This window comes from Mus pahari, chromosome 1 (assembly GCF_900095145.1).
Source record: "Mus pahari chromosome 1, PAHARI_EIJ_v1.1, whole genome shotgun sequence".
Lineage (NCBI taxonomy): Eukaryota > Metazoa > Chordata > Mammalia > Rodentia > Muridae > Mus > Mus pahari.
This window is the reverse complement of record NC_034590.1, coordinates 136,910,883-136,928,390: the sequence shown is the minus strand read 5'-3', so window position 1 is coordinate 136,928,390 and position 17,508 is coordinate 136,910,883. Positions and strand designations below refer to the sequence as shown.

Below are 17,508 nucleotides of genomic sequence, written 5' to 3'. Positions count from 1 at the left end.
AGTAAAGATGAAAACACTTACTCTGAAGATTCATTTCTCCTGGAGTTGTAGTCAAAACAAAAAAAAAAAAAAAAAAAAAGAATAAAGACCCTAACACTTAAATGTTTATCTTGGTGAATTCTTACAAATGAAAAGAGCTGTCAACACCTAGATCAGAGTCAGGCAATAGTACCAGGGCTGGCCCTTCCTCCTGTTCCTCCCTCAGTAACTCCTTGCTCTGGTCTGCTCTGTCTTGGGTTCTAGCAGCTGAGCTAGTTCTGTGTAGATCTGAGCTTTGTATAAGTGAAGTCATATAATATGTAGCTGTATCCGACTTATTTCTGGTTATAGCATCTGTACATGTTTATCTTATTCGGGACAGCAGCCAATCTCCCCCCTACCCCTCCCTCCCCTGCCCCATGCCGAGCAGTAGGTAGTACTCCATTATACAATATCACAGCCACCTTTGACCCATTTGGAGAGTTTCTAATCAGCCTTATTTATGAAGTCTATCTCCCAAATGCTTATGATGAATGTATATGTTAATCTTGTTGAGGATATGCATCTTTTCAGGGAAGTGAGTGTAGTTGCCAAGTCAGAGTGTGTGTTCCGCCTTAACTGGCACTTCCAAACAGCTTTCAGGAGAGGGGGAGACGGGTCACTTAAGAGTTTCATCAACAGTATACAATAAAGTGTATCTTTCTACATCTCTGCTCCTGCTCATCAGGGTTGGTTGTTACTTTTAAATTTCAACCATTTGTTTGCAAAAGTCCTAACAGGCATTTTTCTAATGACTTCGAATGCTGTCTTGTCCAGTTTTAAAACTGAGTTTTCTGTTGTCCTCACTCCCCTGTAATTATTTCACAGAATTTAGACAATGTCTGTGAGAGGTGCACAAATGTCTTCTTCGTGGCCCGTCCTGACTCACTGACCTTGTCCTGATGAGAGAAAAGTTTGTTTTAATGCATATGAGAACAGACAACAAGGCCCTCTCACTAGCCCTGCAAGGTACCCCGGTTTCCTCAAGAGAACACTGCAATCCCAGAATTCCTCATCCGAACACCGCTGCAAATGTAACAAATGTTACAAATCCCTGTCTTCCGCTCCTCAAACTTCAGACACAACCTCAGGTACACAGGAGAGCCGGATGTATCTCTTGGGTTTATACAGATTCTCTACAGACACTGTTGCCAACCATGCATGGCTTACCCCCACAGACGCTTCCAGCACAACTCCTCTCAACCTACAGCCCCACCCCACAAGTCTCAGAAAAGATGTTTCAAGCACCAGTATGTATATATATGCATAGAAAAGATCTCATCTTTCTTCCACTCAGGGCTCCCAGTAACCAACCAGTGTCCCAACCGCAAGAACACCTACCTCAGCAAACTCTTTCTTCCCAATAACCAGAGGACTCTCTCTCTCTCTCTGTGACCCTGAGGATCGTGATCCACTGCCTCACTGATCTCCTCAGGTCTGTGTGAAGACAACCTCCACCCACCCAGTTTGCTGACAGAAAAACCCAAGGCAGGGACAGAGATAGGGGAGATGGTATATCTTAATAGAGGTGGTCTGCAGGGTCCCTGGAAACCAGCCTCCACTTGTCACTTCTTAGAGAGTTCTGCTGCCCTGTCCACGTGGGCTGGCGAGTGTGGCGGCCCCTTTCTCTGCTCCTTTGACTAGCAGTAAGCAAGGCAGCCCTTCCAACTTTCTGAGGGGGTTTTAGTCAGGAATGGTTGTCCTTTCCTGACTGTACTTCCTGTGTACTCCCAGGGTTCAATCCAAATTTACCAAAATGTATTTACATTTTTGAGCTTCTTGTGAAACACAAGAAAAGCAAAGGAGGGAGACATGTCCAGCAGGAAAGAGTGGAGTTGAGACTTCTGGGCCCCAAATGCCTACGCCCTGCCTGGAGACGAGCTGGAGACCCAGGAGAGGAAACCAAGAGTCAAGGAGAGGGAAGGGAACCCTGGCTGAAGCGCCATTTACTCAGATTTGATGCCACAGGCCTCATCTGAACTGCAATCAACAAGGCAACCGTGATTGAGTGAGGGTCACATTAGACAGGCACACTCCGAGCAGGCTCAGCTATCTGGGCAAGCAAGACGTGAGGCCAGAGGCTCACCACACGTTTTCTTTCCAAGTTCCCAAGAAAATGATTGCTACACTGTATAAAGTCCACAGCCCCAGAACTTTATGACCTCACTTGTTACTAAATGCAGGAGCAGGTGTGACAGTTTTTCCCACAGAAGCTACTTTAGGGCATCATCTGGGGCCACCGGAGTCTTCAAGGTCCTAGTGCCGTTTATGGGGGCAGGGGAGGACCATGTCTCAATATGTAGCTCTGGGGGACATTAGCTTGCTATGTAGATCAGACTGGCCTTGAACTCACAGAGATAAGCCCTACTTCTGCCTCAAGGGGGCTGGGATTAAAAAGGCATGTGCCTAGCAGGGCCCACATGGTGGGCATGTGACATAAGGCGTTACCAGTTTTCAGTGGTTTTGGTAGTGGTGGTGGTGGGGGGGGGTTCTAACTGGCTACTTTTTACCTTGAGAGGTGATTGCCAGCACAGCTTTCCCTCCATCAGGGAAACCCTGTGTGTCTCAGTAAGACTCTGGAATCCTCCAGCAGGTAAAATGACCTTAGGGACTGGAGTCTAGGCCACAGAGGCCCTGCATTGGCTTTTCATGTTTCCATGAGAACACCCACAGGAAGTGTGTTTCTTGAGAATGGCTACATGAAACCCAAAATAAATCATGTCCGTTTCTCTTTTCCCAAAAAAGGGATCCAGACCTGAAGTGGAAAACTTAAGTCTCTTTGGAAAGTTAGTTATGTCAAATGATGTTTTGCCGGTGCCCACAGGTGAAAGGATGTCTTGCTAAAGCAAACACTGGAAAGACTGTTTTCCTGAAGCAGGCACAGTGAAAGGATGTTTAGTTATAGCAAACAGGTGAAAGGATGCTTGATGAAGGAGTATAACTCTGACCCCACAGACAGTGGGAGACAAAGACTGAGCCTTGGTTTAGTTTGCTCCCTGACATTATTCGTTGTTAACGACATACATGTATTGGTTCCCCTTACATAGCGTTGTTGAGCTCAATTTGTGGTAACACCACCATCGAGAGAAACTTTCAAGAACTGCTCGTGAGGTTCCTCTGGCAGCGTGCTGCTTCTGCAGCCTCACCTCAGGCTGGCTGGCTAGCCTAGTGGTTTCTTCAGGATTGAACTACAGCTGCCTGAGGACTGACTGAAAGGACTAGACTGTAGCTGCTGCTTTGTGTATGGTGTCTGCCTGCCTAGAGGGCTGGTCTGCAGCAGCTGAATCCTATTTGATGTTTGTGATGGGACTGAACTGCTGCCCAAGAAGATAGAGCTCACCCCCAAAGAACTATTGCTGAACAGGTCCACTTCCCCTATAACCTAATAACTTTTCTCTTCCACTACCTCTGCTGGGTGGTTGAACCCTTATTAAAAGTAGGTTGCAAAAAATGTATGCCTACACAGACCCCTCTGAATAGGAGGCGCATGATGCATTGTCCCCTCATGCTCCAAATTGAAAAGGGGTGAGGGGCAGGAATGGGGAACAAACAAACAAACCGGCTTCAGAAGCATGCTGGTGGCTGGGATCAAACCTCACTAGGACAACTTTAAATCTTAAACAGTAAGGGCTAGCTGATGGAAACAAGGGGCTCTTTAACCAAGGGACAGGTACTACCCAGTGCCTAAACCACCGCAGTGGTGAGCAGTGAAGGAGAACCTTCAGGCATTTCTGCTACTGAGAAGATGGCTCAGCTGTGTTTTATCAAATATTTTTGAACATCTATTAAGGGCAGCCTAGCTTCTCCCTGCACAGCCATGAGCCGGGGGCTCTGCCCTGCACCTCGAGACATTTGTGTCATTCCCAACACCTCACTAGGACTCTCAGACCCAACTCTGGAGCCATTCACACACACCCCACCCCCGCCACCTCCCAAAAGACAGCCCAGTTCACACCATCTCACAGAGGGATAAGCAAAACCAGTGTACAGAAAGGTCCATCCCCAGCAGGCTGTCTAAATGTCTTCTCCTGATGTTCCCAGACAGCCTGCTAGGGATAACGTTTCCTTCATCCATGTCTCTCCCACTTCCGAATTTAGGCTCTTAAGGAAGTTAAAGGCGGTGTCTCTAGAGGCAAGAATCTGATTCTGCACCCCAGGTTGAAGCTCAGACTCTCTCTTACGTAGCCCAAGAGTCAAACTCTTCAAGCAATAGGACAGTCCTCACAGGTGTGTCACATGCATTTCAGATCACAGGCGCCCATCCCTCATTCATACTAATATCCAGGGCCAAGAGAAGGCAGGAATGAAGAAGCACTAGCTGTGCATGGCACTTTTTAAAGAGGTTAATTCCTTAAAAAAGAATCAACCGAGAAGACAAAACAGGAGCCCTGAAGTTGAAGGAAAAATTTCAAAACAGCCTTCAGGAAATAAATCAAAACACACCCAAGCATTCTGCCCCACGGGCTACATTCCTAAGACAACAAGGTTCTCTCAGCATCCAAAGCTTACATCCATGCCTTGGATTCTTCGCAGTATCACCTGACTCTGGGTTGGCAGGCCCCGCCCTGGTGAGGATCTGTTCTTCCCTCCACTCCTTCCCTCCTGACCCATTCCACAGAATGACTCAGACACTGTCTCCTGCAAAAAATATTACCCCAGGAGGCAAAAAAAATCAATGGACTGATTTAGCGCAATATAAAAGCTGAAATAGCAGGAGCCTGTCAGCTTTTAATCATATCTGACAATACCCTGAATATCAAATTCTTAGAGGTTATCTCATACAATTCTATTCTTTCCAGTTTGATTAGACACAAATCCCTTGGAGAAATGGAAAAAATATGAATTGTACAGTATGGAGAAGCAGACATAAATAACAGACACGAAGTTCCCTGGTGATCGGCTGGGTGGTTTTGAGGCAGGGTTTCGGGAGCCCAGAACTCAAGATGCTGCCAAAGGATGGGTGTTCCGGTGCCACGCCCAGTTCTCCAAGAACTCTTTAACTGCTTTGGTTCCTGTTTTATTATGCTAAGTAAGCAAAGAGAATGTGACCCTTTTGGGTCGCTGGTCTTCGCTAGCATCTGGGAAGTTCAATAACAGGCTCTTACTTACACTTCGATCAATTAAGGCCCAAACAACTGCAAACACTGGTGAGTTTTTGAAAAGCAAGGCTTCCGGAGCTCACACACCAATGCCCAGAGGAGACACCAGCAAAGTCACTTTGGCAGTACCTGTCCCAGCTCAACTCCAGGCCCAGCCATTCAACTCCTAGATATATCCCCAAAATAGATGCCCATGTGTGTTCAACAACAATGAGATGGCATAGAAGTGCCCATGACAGGTGTCCTAATTTCTCTTCTATTGTTATGATAACACAGTGGGGGTGGGAAGAGTGTGTCTCATCTTACACTTCCAGGTTAACAGCCCACCACTGAAAGAAATCAGAACAGGAACCTGAAGGCAAGAACTGAAGTAGAAACCATGATGCTAGTTACTGGCTCATTCCTGTGGCTTGCTCAGCTACCTCTCTTATACAACCCGGGACCACCCACCTAGGAAGGGTGCTGCCCACAGGGGGCGGGGCCCTCCTCTATCAATTAGCAAATCCCCACAGATGTGTCTCCAGGCCAATCTGATGGAAGCAATTCCTTAGCTGCGGTTCCATCTACCTGTTATGTCAAAGGAACAACCAAGAGTGGCCATCACAGTACCACTACTTATATTAGAAACAAAAGGGCAACCACCCGATGCCACACGAAGATGATAAAGAGTCGGATATTCAAAATACAGAACCCTAGACAGCAATTAACATGAATAACCCCCAACCCCATACAACGGAGGAGATTAATCTTGGGAACAGAACACAGAGGGAGAGAGAAACCAGGCATGGAAGGTGACACTCTGAGTGGTCCTATGTATATACATTTCAAAACTGACAAAATTAATCTAAATGTCAGAAATAAGAGTAGTGAAAGGTTGCCAAACAAAGAGAGCTGGCTTGACAGGTGGTCCTAGGTGGGGAAAGGAAAAGAGGAAGAGGTTGGCACAACACCAGCACGTAATAAAGGAGACGCTATCCCAGCCAGCCCCCAGTGGCTGCCCCTCGGCTGCTACCTTCACAGAGAAGGGAGGCTCAGCTCTAGGAGGAAAGAAAAAGGAGAAAGATGCTTTCAGACCCGAAAGCTCCTCTAACTTGTGTTTGTTTGTTTGTTAGTTTTCACGTTTTTCCTTAAACCCGAGCGTGGTGAGCTGAGGTGACAGGATCTCCAGTTTGCTGTCAGTCTGGGCTACAGACAGAGACCCTGTCACAAAATGGGGGAGGGGGTGGCATCGAGAGAGAAACAAAGAGACAGGAGTCAGAAAGACTACTGCCAAGAGACCAAAAAAAAAAAAAAACGGTGACGCAAATCTCAACAAATACAAGTTTACATTCGTGCCAACGTTTGCATTTTAAGAAACATTGAAAGTGGTTTTATCTGCAGTGGTTTTAACTGCAAACCAACAGAAGTAGCAGTTCTGCGCTCCTCAGGGTTCAGCTTATACAAACAGGGATTAGTGTGTCTTCTGAGACTTAGAGTAAGCTCCACTGCCCAATTCCATTAACTAAATGATTTTTTTTTTAAAGCTACCTTCTTCTGAGCTCCAGGGCTCCTGACACTATACTGTAATTGTTTCCAATTAACTGATTGCTTCTGTAATGAAATTAGAATGAGTTTCTTACTCCACCAAGCCAGGCCGTGAGCACATCAACAGACAATGCTCGAAGCTGTACCTGTCCCAAGAGTCTCCATACAGAGGATGGCATTTGCTTCCAGCATCCACCATTTAAATGCAAAGTGCAAGATGAGAAAAAGGAAGCGAGTCTAAACGTTAAAGCCTAAGAGTGAAATAAAAACCACCCAGTGATACTTCAGGTTTTGGTCAGGACCCCGCCTGCCCTGGGCAAATACAACCAGGCCTAGGGTATGACAGTGCAGTGTTGGGGGGGTGGGGGGTGGGGCATTCACAAAAACTTCAGAGTCAGCTCTCTCTCTAGCCCCTCCCAAATGTACAGGTGTCTCTCCCAGGTTGGTTTCGAACACATTGTCCAGTCTGACATCCCCAAGTCTCTGGGATTACAGATTTATGCCACACACTCAACCTATTAACACCATTTCACAGCAGGGAAAGTGAAGCAAAGAGCAGTTCAGTAACTCACCAAAACTCACAGAGCAAGCTACAGATCCTACATTCCAATCAGGGGATCTGGCCTCAGAACAACAGTATTCACAGTCACAAATCTATGGACAAAGGGGGCAATCTCCAACAGCCATTCAAACATCCCAGGTCCAGCATTGCTGGTATCTAACGTCTATGGCCTTGCCGACTTGAGTTTCTGGTCCTCAACACCCCCCCTTGCCTGTCACCCAGACCCCTGCTACCTATCCCTAGTTCAGTGACAACCTCTGAGAATGAGCCACTGGAACCTACTGTAGGCAGGGTTAACCCCGGCTATTTCGGCTCAGTACCTCAGTTCCTCCTCCCTTGCTAGGAGCTCAGGGTTCCTCCACCAGGACTCTGCACGTCATAGAAAGAAATATAATTATTATTTACCAAAGTTAAAGGCTATCGCCTTACTCACAAGCTTTCCCGTTAGGGAAATTTCCACTGAATTCCAAGAGGGGAAAGAAAAGAAGTTGCAAGCTCCAGCTACACAAATCACACATGGATCCCAGCCCCCCCCCCAAGTCTTCAAAAGGAGCCCCCTCGGTGCTGATGTGCAGGAGGCCCCCTTCCTATAAAGCCAAGTGTTGCCCTGCCTTTGTGTTGGCTCTGTTACCTGGAATCTTCCTGAAGAAGAGCAAAGACTCCCACACCACTTCTGCTGTCCTGACAGTACCTCCCTGTCCACTGTGAGGCTCCCTAGAGGTAGGTGCTCAGTGGCCCTCATCTCCACTGAGATCCCTTGAAGATCAGCCCAAGACTGACAGCTCTCAGAAACTGCTACCGACAGCCTGATTCCGAACTCAAACATAAACAGATAAAATAACCCTCAGTCCCGAGCTGGAATTTGGCCGAACTTCAAATTTTTGCATGCTCCTTCTGGACAAAGCAAACAAACCAACAAAACGGGGCTTTAAAGTAAGATCCTTCTTTTTATCTCCTAAGGCCTCTCTGTGGCTCAGAGCCTCTGCTACAAAGTAGCACCCAAAGAAAAACTGAACTTGACTGCTCAATGAAATTGCCACTTACTCTATTTAAAAGGAAGACATTAGGGTTGCCCTCAGAAAGAGCATTTCAACCCACAAGAGACCCTGTCACTGTTACCAACTGAAAGATGTCTTTATGAGTACTCGGTTCAGAGGTTCCTCAGCTTTGCAGGGAGCAGTGTAACCACAAGGATTCAGAGGCAGGCAAAGAAGTCCCAGCTACTAAGCAACCAGGTAGGAGAGGAAAGCGACACACAAAGATGCTTCCTGCAGCATCACGCACCATGCCAAAGCATGGATAAACACTCCCAATGACAGGATGATCACGGACCCGTGAAGGCTTGCCCAGAATCATCCCAGAGCCTTCACCAACCATGGTGACACAGCTCTGCAAACCCAGCACCTGTTAGTTCAAGACTATCCTCTGCTAGACAGTGAGTTTGAGGCTAGCCTGGTCTACATGAGATCCTATATCTAGATCTAGATATAGATCTAGATATAGATCTAGATATAGATATGTATGTATGTATATACACAGGTTTGGTGGTATTTTAATAACAATATTTCAAAACTATTAAAATATGTTTAAGAAGCACTTTAAAAGTATTAGAATTGGGGCTGGTGAGATGGCTCAGTGGATAAGAGCACCCGACTGCTCTTCCAAAGGTCCTGAGTTCAAATCCCAGCAACCACATGGTGGCTCACAACCATCCTTAACAAGATCTGACTCCTTCTGGAGTGTCTGAAGACAGCTACAGAGTAATTACATATAATAAATAAATAAAGCTTTAAAAAAAAAGTATTAGAATTGTTGATTTCATATTAGCAGAGGGCACCACTGTTAAATCTCCTATTGTATTAAGGCCTGTATAAAGCGCATTCACACTGCTGGTATCGGTATAATCAAAAAAAAAAAAAGAAGAAAAGAAAAGAAAAGAAAGAAAGAAAGAGAGAGAGAGAAAAGAAAGAAAGGAAAAACTACTTTGGAAATCTATTTGACGGTATCATCTAATCTAAACACTAGCTCAGAACTCCTAACTTTGCTCCTATTCCCAATAGACATGTATGCACATACACGGACTCAAAGTCCCATCCTAAAATGAATTAAGTGTGGTACAGTCTTACAATGGAATACTACACAGCTGTTAAAAGAACTTGTCTCCCCAAACCTTGGCTTTCTCCCCATCTAGACCCTTCCTCTCCCATCCTCCCTCAAAGAGAATGTCTCCTGAACTCCAGTACACATAGGATCATCAACCTAGTTTTTGATGTAGCAATGCCTGTAGTTTCTTTGTAGCCAGTTTGGGCAACATTTTTTTTAAAAAAGTACTTTTAGGCACTGGGAGTGGAGCCCAATGGTAAAATTCTTATTTAGCATGATTGAGACCTGAGTAGGAACCCCAGTACTAAAAACAATCTTTGCTTTTAAACTTGAAGGGTCTTTCCCCCTTTCATCTCTCTCCTTTGTGCACTTGCAAGCTCTGATTTCTGTCCTAGGTTGTTGTCTCTTGTTGCTTCCCCCATTCCCACACCCCTCCTCCCAACCCCCAACTCACACCCATCTCCAGAACTCACTTTTGCCATAGTAACTCAGTCAACTAGAGCGATCTGTGGAGGAGGCAACCCTCGCTCAGAAAGATCACCAAAGGCCCCCGTGGGAGCTATCTGAATTCCCAGCTAAGTGAATGTCTGCACAGGCAGACAGACACTCATTCCATCCTCACCCTTTTTAATCTCCCCAATCAACTGACACACTTTCCCCGCAGCCGCCCAGATCAGCACCTTTCCCAAAATTTAGCTGTAAAACAACCAAAGGTTGATTATGTGTCTTTTTACTATCTATCTACCCCTCTTACCCTGAGGGAAGAAACAGAAACAGCAGCCGATCAGACGGGGAGATGGTTTTTGTGGGGAGGTGGGAGCGTTGGTGATGGCATAATTTTATTATTATATTAAAAGCCAGTGACTCATGAATTTTAAAGTATATTGATGTGTATTTCATCTCAACTTTTTAAATAAAGCTTAAATAGATTAAACGTTGAAGGGCCCGACAACTTATTGGAGAGCGATGCACGAAATGAGAAACAAGATAACTAAGTACCGCATAAAAGCCAACTCTAACAAAATGGCCATTAACGCAAGGAGGCTTTGGTTTCCAAGTAGCCCAGGTGACGACCAAGGTCACTGATCGGGGGATCGGCATTCCTGATTAGTCTTGGGCTCTCGGTCTGATTCCATACTTTATAATTAGACGAACGGAGAGGCACCTCGGGAGAGAAGTGCAAAAAACAAGCGCTGGGGGACGCCACAGAACATTGCCAACGCGAACAACAAGGCCTGCGCTGGGTCAGCCGCGCGGAGTCAGCTCCGGCCGGACCGCCCGCGAAAAGTTGCCTTTGAAAGTTGCAAAGGGACCTGGTGAGGGTGGGGTGGGGGAGATGAGACTCACCAGCTCCGCGGCTCCGGAGCGCGGGGTTTCCCACGTGCCTGCGCGACCAAGTGTGCCCCGAAACGCTGCCACCCGCCCTGCTGGACCTGACACCGCAGGTCCGCAGGAACTCAAGCAGGTCCCGGAGCTTAGGGCGGTCGCTAAAGGCCGCACCCACCCCTCCCCCACGTCCAGACCCTGCAACACCAGCTAGGGCCACCTGCCGCTCTCGGACCAGGATAAAGGAGCACTAATCGCCGCTCCCTTCTGCCAGAGGGTACACCGATCTTACCCTGGGACGCCTCGGAAAAGGGCGCTGCACTGCACTGCACTGCACTCCGGCTCCCAAAGGACTGCTTGGTATCAAAGGACCAGCGCGTCCCACTCCAGGTCGGGAGGCGCCGCCCCCTCGAGCGCCAGCGGTGATCCCAGGCGACTGCTAGCCAAAGCAACCCCACGGACTTCCCAGGGCAATCCCAGGGCCAGTGTCGCCGTGCGCTCCAGCACGCGCCAAGAGTGTGAGGCTGGGCACCCTGTTGGCTCAGGGTAGAGTCGGAGCCCAGGCGCCCCAGATCGTCCCTGCAGGGGACAGGAGCGCAGCGTTGCCACTACTCACCTCCAGCGCCGCGAATCTAGAGCTGGCAATGGGCGGGCGGCTAGCGGGGCGGGACCGAGAAGCGCTGGGGGCGGGGCCTCGGGCAGCGCCAGAATCAAACCCCAGTTACACTAGGTCGCGGAGCAGAATCCTGCAGTGGCTGCGCAGAGTAACTTGCGGATGCCGGGAGCCACCGAGTGCAGGGACACAAACCGACTGCGGCTCTAACCGAGAAGTCCGCCAGGCACCGCGCGCTCTTTGTACCCGAGAGCCGGCCGTGGAGAACCCAGTGCGCCTGCGCGCCGCCGCGACTCTCTTAGGCGCACCTCCACACCACTGGTTCCCACCCGCCTGTGCGACCCTCCCATTCGCCCTGGAGGGGGTTCGGTGCGAGCACGTTCGCTTACTGGGGAGTTGGGCGCGCCAGGAGCAGATTAGCACCCCAACAGCGCCTGTACGCGGCGCCATTAAGAAGTTGGGTTTGGGAACCTGAATGGAGTAGGAGACTTGAGGTGGCAAGTCCGCTCTGGAGCCGCTGGAAAGTTCCAGCCAACTAGCAAGCCTCAGGGGCCTAGATGCATTCCTACCAGCACTCCTCGCAGAGTGAGGAGTCTGGAGTCCTAAGTGACAAGGCCTGGCTACAAGGTGTGGAGCCCAAGAAAGAAGTCACTTGTCCCTAAAAGCTTCATCAGAAAAAAGGGCAGTAGATCCACAAGAGATGAGTTGGGGACTGAGGCACAAGTCCTCTTTCCAGTGATCAAAAACAACATAACTGCTGGGGTAACAGAAATCTGGAAGCTGGGCAGTGATGCCACATGCCTTTGGTGCCAGCACTTGGGAGACCGAGGCAGGCGGATCTCTGAGTTCGAGGTCAGCCTGGTCTACAGAGTGAGTTCCAGACAGCCAGGGCTACACAGAAAACCAAAAAAAAAAAAAAAAAAAAAGAAGGAGGAGGAGAAGTCTGGAGCGAGGAGGATTCTTTGCTAAATAGCAAGTTCCAGGCCAGGCTGAGCTATATGAAAAACGGGTATTACTAAAACAACCATAAAGCCAGATTTGAAGGCTCTGATTGCCTCAATTGTTTCGTGCCTCACCCACAACACACACACACACATACACACACACACACACACACACACACACACACACACACACACACACGCAAAAAATAATTTGTAATGCCCGCCCCTCCAGGATTCCAAGTCTTGACCTCCCCTTCATTTCTCTCTCCTTACAATTACTCAGCAAGCATTAAACACATAGGATCTTAAAGAGTGGGCAGATGTGATCAATAAAAAACACAGCAGGCTCAGTGTGGTGGTGCAAGTCTTTAGCCGCAGCACTTGGGATATAGAGGCAGGTGCATCTCTGGGGGTTCAAGACCAGCCTGGTCTACGAACAGGCTCCAGATTATCCAATGCTACACAGTGAGACCTTGTCTCAGGGATGAAAAATAGATTGAAAATTTCAGATTTATATTTGAAAAAAAAATTTTTTTTTGATTTACTCATTCTTTTACATTAAAGCCAATTGACACATCATATAACTCACCCTTACTGTGCACAGTTGGGGCGTGTTTGAGTGTACTCAGAAGTATAACTCCTTGTACCCTGCAAAGAAACCCCACAGCTAACAGCAGCCTCCTCCCCTCACTTCTCCTCCCCCTCCCCCAATCCTTCCCATCCCCTCCCCACTCCTCCCCTAGCTCCTGGCAACCACTAAACTGTTTACTTTCTGTCTCTAAGGTTTGCCTGGTTTTTGTTTCCTATGAATGAAAACATAGCGATATGAAGGCTTTGAAAGCCGGGGCCTCTTGTCCTTGGAAGAACACCTGAAGGTCCATCCAGGCTGTAGGATACTTCATCCCCTCTGCAGCTCACTGCAGTGAGACAGTACTAGGAATGACCATGAGAGAACATCAGTCTTTAGAATGGAATGGTTCACAGAGGCACAGAGGGAGGCAAGTCTTGGAAGTACAACATGCAAAAAAAAAAAAAAAAAAAAAAAAAAAAAAAAAAAAAAAAAAAAAAAAAAAAAAAAAAAAAAAAAAAATCAAAAAAAAATCATCAGACATGTTAACATATATAGAAGCTCTTGAATTTATTTAAAAAAAAATACAAACAGTGATGTGCTGTTCTTCCAGAGAGCGTCTTTTTTTTGTTTTTGTTTTTTGGTTTTTTTTTTTTTTTTGAGACAGGGTTTCTCTGTATAGTCCTGGCTGTCCTGGAACTCACTTTGTAGACCAGGCTGGCCTCGAACTCAGAAATCTGCCTGCCTCTGCCTCCCGAGTGCTGGGATTAAAGGTGTGCACCACCACGCCTGGCTTCCAGAGAACTTCTAACTCATCAAACAAGTACTCTGTGGGTGCACAGGTCTTGTTTGTTTGTTTGTTTGTTTGTTTGTTTCGAGACAGGGTTTCTCTGTGTAGCCCTGGCTATCCTGGAACTCACTCTGTAGACCAGGCTGGCCTTGAACTCAGAAATCTGCCTGCCTCTGCCTCTGCCTCCTAAGTGCTGGAATTAAAGGCATGCGCCACCACTGCCCAGCATGTGCACAGATCTTAATACTGCTATGTAGGAAGGCTGAATCACATAAGGGAGCAGAGAGGAGTGACCCACCTGACCACCTCGGTTCTCTCCTATGTGCCAATGTGTATATGTGTATATGTGTGTGCATGTGCTGAGCTCACACTGCACAAGCTACCTTGCCTCTCACTCATAACCATTAAGAAGCCCAGGCAATGGCTGCAAGAGTCCTGATGCTGACAGTTAGAAAACAAGGTGATCACTATCTAAATGTGGAAAGAAAAGAGGACCCAGCACTCTGCGTGCTAAAGTGTGGCAGCCCCAGAGCCTGCTCCCTGGAAACAAGTGTGGGAAACCCTGAAGAATACACTCATCCGTTCACTGTTGTTTTTCTAGAAGAAGAAGAAGAAGAAGAAGAAGAAGAAGAAGAAGAAGAAGAAGAAGAAGAAGAAGAAGAAGAAGAAGAAGAAGAAGAAGAAGTTAGAATTTATTTGCATCACATCCCATGTAAGTTTTATATGTTGCTAATGGACAGAACCCTAGTTCAGGAATATTGTGCTAAGTATACTCTTTAGGCATAATTATAGTCATTATATTATTGTGGCTGCTATCAAATATTTATAGAACATCAAAAGGTGTATGATAATACCGGGATCCTAAGTAGAGGGATTATGTGTACAAGCCTGTCCCTGCACACTTGCTTCATTTAGAAATATCATTTATGGGCTGGAGAGATGGCTCAGTGGTTAAGAGTACTGTCTGTTCTTCCAGAGGTCCTGAGTTCAATTTCCAGCAACCACATGGTGGCTCACAACCATCTGTAATGGGATCTGATACCCTCGTCTCATGTGTCAGTGACAATATACATTAAATAAATAAGTCTTTAAAAAAAAAAAAGAAATATCATTTACCAAGTACTCACTGAGTGAGGGCCTGTTCTGTGTAGAGTGCTAGCAAGGCTTGACACAGGAAACTTTACATCTTTAGGGGCATTGTGTACACATGTATGTGCATATGTGTGTGCATGTAGACATATCTGCAATGCAGAGTTTACCTTAGAAGTCGTGAAATGTTATCCATAAAACAAGAACATCGCTGGGCTGTGGTGGTATACACCTTTAGTTTCAGCACTTGGGAGGAAGAGGCAGGTGCATCTTCTGGTTCGTGGCCAGAGTGGTCTACAGAGTGAGTTCCAGGACAGCTAGGGCTACACAGAGAAACCTTACCTTAAAAAAAAAAAAGAAGGGCTGGTGAGATGGCTCAGCAGCTAAGAGCACCCAACTGCTATTCCAAAGGTCCTGAGTTCAAATCCCAGCAACCACATGGTGGATCATAACCATCTATAAGGAGATCTGACTCCCTCTTCTGGAGTGTCTGAAGACAGCTACAGTGTACTTACATATAATAAATAAATAAATCTTTAAAAAAAAGAAAAAGAAAAAAGAAAACAAAAGAGAAAAAAACCCCAAACCCACAAACAATAGTATATGTGTATACATATATACTATATATATGAAATAGTATATATAATTGAATTTTTTTTCAAATGGAACCCTGCACATGGTGTTTTTCAGCTTTGTATTACTGATAAAATACCCAAGAAGGGGAGAAGGCTCAGCAGTTAAGAGCATTATTTAAAATTACATACACATATATGTATGTGTGTATAATATTGGATAAATTATGGATAAAATTATGCACCAGAAGTTTACTTCTGTGCTTGATGAAAGCCAGCTAACCTCCCCTGTGAGGAAGTCATGAATATTATATACAGCATGGAAAAGACAATAGGAGCTCCAGCTGTTCAACTCTTTTCAGGAAGCCAGGAAGCCGGTGGCAGGGGCAGGATTGGAATCCGGGCTGCTGAAAAGTAGAGTCAGAACTTTGATCACTTTCAGTTGGTACATGCTGTAGGTCAGTGCTGTAGTTTCAGACTTCTGTTTTCATTTGGTTGGTGATAATGATGTTGTACTGAGTCCCGTCACCAGAACTACCTTCCCCTTGGCAGGGCAATGCCTTCCCAGGGAGCTTTCAGTCTTGACCTTTCAGCACTGTCTTCAAATTCAGCAGCTTTCCAACACCTAGTCCTTCCTTTGAGACTCAGAACCTTTCCGTGCTGCTGAGCGGGGGAGTGAGGAGGAGCAATCTTCCTTCCAAGGGAAGCAGGGTCCTAGGACCCGGTGGGGTGGGGATGAGGGTCCTGAGGCCTAATAAGGAATGCTGCTGCTGAAGAAACCTGTTACTGAGGGGACATTAAGTTCTTCACCCTGGGTCTACAGATTGACGGGAAGCGCCCTAAACGAGGTTTTAGCATCAATCATGTTTACAGCATCTTACTGTGTCTTGTGTAGCTCTCTTGAATCAGGTTCTGTTGTTGTCCTATTGTTTGTTTTCCTCTTCTTTTTTTTTTTTTTTTTTTTTTTTTTTTTTGCAGTGCTGAGGATCCAATGTTGGATGAACTGAACGCAGCTGAGAGAGAAGTCACAGCCAAGAACAGCAATAGTTCTGAACCTGTCAGGAAGGTGGATGGTGTTGAAGGTGGGTCCACACAACCGAGGAATCTAAAGCCAGTTGGATGAACGATTGGAACTCCTAGGATCTGATATTCTCTCTCTCTCTCTCTCTCTCTCTCTCTCTCTCTCTCTCTCTCTCTCTCTCTCTCCCTCCCTCCCTCCCTCCCTCCCTCCCTCTCTCTCTCTCTCTGTTTTTTTTTTTTTTAATGTGTTTGGTTGTTTTTCAAGACAGGGTTTCTCTTTTGTACCCCTGATCTATCCCAGAACTTGTTCTGTAGACCAGGTTGGCCTCGAACTCAGAGATTTGCCTGAGTGCTGGGGTTAAAGGTGCAGACCACCAGCAGCGAGCTTCTTAAGAGGTTTTTCATGAGTGCTGTGCTCAGAGGAGACCTGGTATGTATGACGTAGAGCTGAGTTTGAACAAAGAAAGCCCAGGTCATCCTTTCTCTTCAGGCTACAATTGTCAGCTCTGACAAAGCTCGGGCAGGGGAGGGAGGGGCAGAGACTCTTTGGCCTGGGACAATGGCTTGAGTTCAGGGGTACCCTCACTGAAATTCTGCTTTGACACTTACAGCCATGGAAGTTATTTATAGGCCTTTTCCAAGGCCCTATTGTCTGCTGTGGTTTCTGTAGTTCTCTAGGAAACACACACAATTCTATGAAGCCATTATTACTGTCTAAACAAATAAGTTCACTCAGTCCCCTTCACTGCCAGAGGTCCCCTGAAAGGTCACCCACTTTATCTAACCTTTGTGTATATTCAATATTCGCTCATAGCTGTGTACTTTAAGAGTTCTCTGTGATGCCTTCTATGTATCTAAGAGACATGGTCTACTGAACTCTTAGTATGCTAGCCAGCTAATTTGCAACATTTTTTAAGTGTGACAGTTACTATTTTGAAAAGCTGGAAATAATCCAGAGAGCCTGCCATAGAGAATGTTAGCTGTAGAATAACACAGCAAATAGAACAATATACAGCCCATAGAAATGGACCCTGCACGTGGTGTTTGTCAGCTTTGCATTACCTAAGAAGGGGAAGAGAGATGGCTCAGTAGTTAAGAGCACTGGCTGCTCTTCCAGAGGACTCAAGTCCAATTCCCAGCAGCTCACAACCATCTGTAAATTCATATCCAGAGGATCCAGTGCCTTCTTCTGGCTTCCATAGGTACCAGGCACACAGTGGTACATAGACATACATGCAGATAAAACACTCATACACATTAAATTAAATTTAAAGATAAAT

At 46.5% G+C, this 17,508-nt stretch overlaps 1 protein-coding gene across 5 annotated transcripts in view; it reads right to left on the bottom strand.

Annotated features, from left to right (window-relative positions):
• Window positions 1-11,266, bottom strand: part of Kank1 (KN motif and ankyrin repeat domains 1) — a 190,125-nt gene extending 178,859 nt beyond the window's left edge. For 2 of the 5 annotated variants that reach the window (XM_021195604.1, XM_021195613.1), the window contains exon 1: window positions 10,925-11,266. The gene's annotated coding sequence lies outside the window, so the exon portion shown is untranslated. Of the gene's footprint in view, window positions 1-10,653; window positions 10,670-10,924 lie in introns of those variants that run through there. The other 3 variants (XM_029536852.1, XM_029536851.1, XM_029536844.1) reach the window with 2 other exon arrangements.
• Between the last annotated feature and the right edge of the window lie 6,242 nt (window positions 11,267-17,508).